Below are 2,811 nucleotides of genomic sequence, written 5' to 3' on the forward strand. Positions count from 1 at the left end.
GGCTTTGGCATGCATAATGCCTTTGTTTTAACTCAAGGGTCACCTAAGTGTACAATATTTGGATGTCAGTTCACATAATATGTTGTGTTCTCAGTGCTTTCCAGATGCCTGGCAGTTTATTTTAGTAATTTTAATTTTATTAGAACAGCATCCTATGACTTGGTTGCTGTATGGCTTTTCTGGAAGCACTCACGTGAAAATCATTAAAGCCTAAATGGTCTTGGCAGGTAATCTCACCGTCATTTCATCTTCCATCCCCTGGAAGGTGGCCTCCGGTGATTGTTTAAAGGAAAAGAAACACTATTATCCTAGACATAAATAAAATTGCTGCACCTGAGAGTCCCTTCCCCATGGAGAGGAAGAAGGGGGACCTGTCAATCTGGGGAGTGAGGTTGCCTCTCAAGATTAGTTGTAACACAGCATGAAAGCTCAGGGCCCTTCAGCCTCATTGAGACCTGGGGATGGGGCTGTGGGGGGAAAGGGGGAAAGGCCCCTACCACCTGTGATGGGCAATCCTCCCAGGCCCACAGCTGGGAAAGCTATGTGGACACAGCCACTTCCTCTGCCCCTTTAGAGTGACATGAGAGGAAGGGTAAGTTGGCAGCTCGGACCTCAGCTTCAGGAGAGGGCTCTCCTCTGGAGTTGTGTGTGAAGCAGAGAGGGAGAATTAGGGAGAACTGTAGTGAAGAGGTGAAGGAAATCATCAGGCCCAGGATTCTCCCCAGAGAAGGGGACAAAGGAAAGAACTATAGGCATACAATCCAGAGGTAGAACAGACTCCAGAGAACAGACTGGACAATGGACCAGGCTCCTCAGGAAGCACCAAACAGAGCAGAGACTACATCACAGTTGTAGATGACATGAACAACTAATGGGCAGCACTTACTTACTCAGAAGAAGGAGTGCTAGAAACTATACCCCCAACTTCTGGTTTCCTTGTTCAAGCACTTTGCCCTCAACATCTTAGTGACTCTACCCAAAACACAGTACTCAAATTTTACGTCTGTATTTGGTAATTCTCTTGAGTTTAAATCTTTAACAAAAGTCACAGAGTAGTAATTCTGATGTTGACAGCCAGGGCCACACATCCAGAATCATTATCCCTTAAGTCCTTTGGCTAATATTAAGTCAAAGATCTCATCGCTTCAGAATTATCTACAATATACTGCTTTAAAGACATTTTCATTTAACTTAAGGGTCTCTGAGGAGAACTAACATTCCTGGGCCACCTTTTCTGACAGTTTCTCTTTTCTTTGTGTGCCTTAAACCTTTTTATGAGAGTTGGAGAAACCAAGATTCGAGAGTGTCTTTACTTTGGCTGCAAAATTCCATCAAGATTTCTCTATATTAATGGTGTCCCCATTGACTGTGAGTTTGGAGCCAAGAAACTCAGATGGGAAAAAAAGGACTCTTTCCTCTATTTGAGAGAGGAATAATATATTCATAGGAATAAGTTAATGGATTAGGTATAAAAAGTTAGGTCTATACCAAGGATCTAGATGTAGCTTTTTAATTTTTTATTTTTTTGATTTTTGTTTTGTTTTCTTTTTTGAGATTGGTCTCACTATGTAGTACTAGCTGACCTGGAACTCACTATGAGACCAGGTTGGCCCCAAACTCACAGAGATCTGCCTGCCTCTGCCTCCCCAGTATTGGGATTAAAGGTGCATACTACCCCTCCCAGCTTAGCACCTTTTATTTTAAATGCATGGCCTGACATCCTGTTTCTGTTTACTTATCTGGCAGTATATTACTTTGTCTCTGCCTGCCATTGCTCTCAATTATGTGACTGTATTTCCCAGGCTTTCTTGGCAAATGCCAAGAGTGAACTTGGTCGACATGAATTTTCCTGGGACTTCCTGCAGAAGACTGGAAAGGAAGTGGGGGCAGGGCATTTCTGATTCTCTCTTCCAGGTTCTAGCTCCCCGTGGCTTTCCCTCCTTAGTGTTAATTCTTGCTAGGTAGTTTCTGAATGGTTCTGGGGTCGTCACCCTTCCCTGTGTCCTTTCAGTGTAACAATGATTACAGCTTTCTGCTGCTACTCAGGCCACGTTTGCTTTACTTGCTTTGTTTCTTTGCTTTTCAGTTATCTGTGCAACCAGTTCTCTAATTGCATTTATTCTGCTCGAAGTACCCAGAGATAGGAGATTCTGCTTCCTCATGGGATTCTGCCTGGTTGCTTTGTTGGCCATAGGTAGGGTTCTCTTTCAAAGGGCTTGGGATTCCAGGAAGGTGGTGTGTGCAGTTAATGGATCTGGACTTACAATGCTGAGGCTCAAGTTCTGACCACAGACAAATCATTCTATTTCTTTGGATGCTTTTTTTTAGTGATGAAATCCCAAAGGACACACCAACCCTAACTTCTGTTTTTGTCCCCATGATAGCTCTCCCACAAAGTGAATAGGATTTAGACTCTAATAGGCTCCTTGAGAGCAGCAGAAATATCGCATATGATCTGCCTCGTGTTATGACTTATTTTAATTACTCATCGTAAATGCTCCCTATATATAAATACTCATTATAAATATAAGCACTCTTTTATGCTGAGCCGAGGTGCAGCTTCACCAATGCTTTTCAACATAATGATCCTGGCAAGGGATAAGATTTGGCAAGCAAGTCGAAACCCATTTTCCACCCATGATTCCAAGTCTTGACTTTTTTTTTTTTTTAACTCAAAGAGTAAAACCCAAGAGTCTAGATACATGTCAGATGTCAGATGCAAGGAAAAATACATTTGTATTTTAAAAATTCCGTTAGCATGTTAGTACAGTCTCTACATATATGTGCAGGTAGGTATATATATGTGTGTGA

The sequence above is a fragment of the Nannospalax galili genome, unplaced genomic scaffold (assembly GCF_000622305.1).
Source record: "Nannospalax galili isolate Female #2095 unplaced genomic scaffold, S.galili_v1.0 scaffold127, whole genome shotgun sequence".
NCBI classification, from domain to species: Eukaryota; Metazoa; Chordata; class Mammalia; order Rodentia; family Spalacidae; genus Nannospalax; species Nannospalax galili.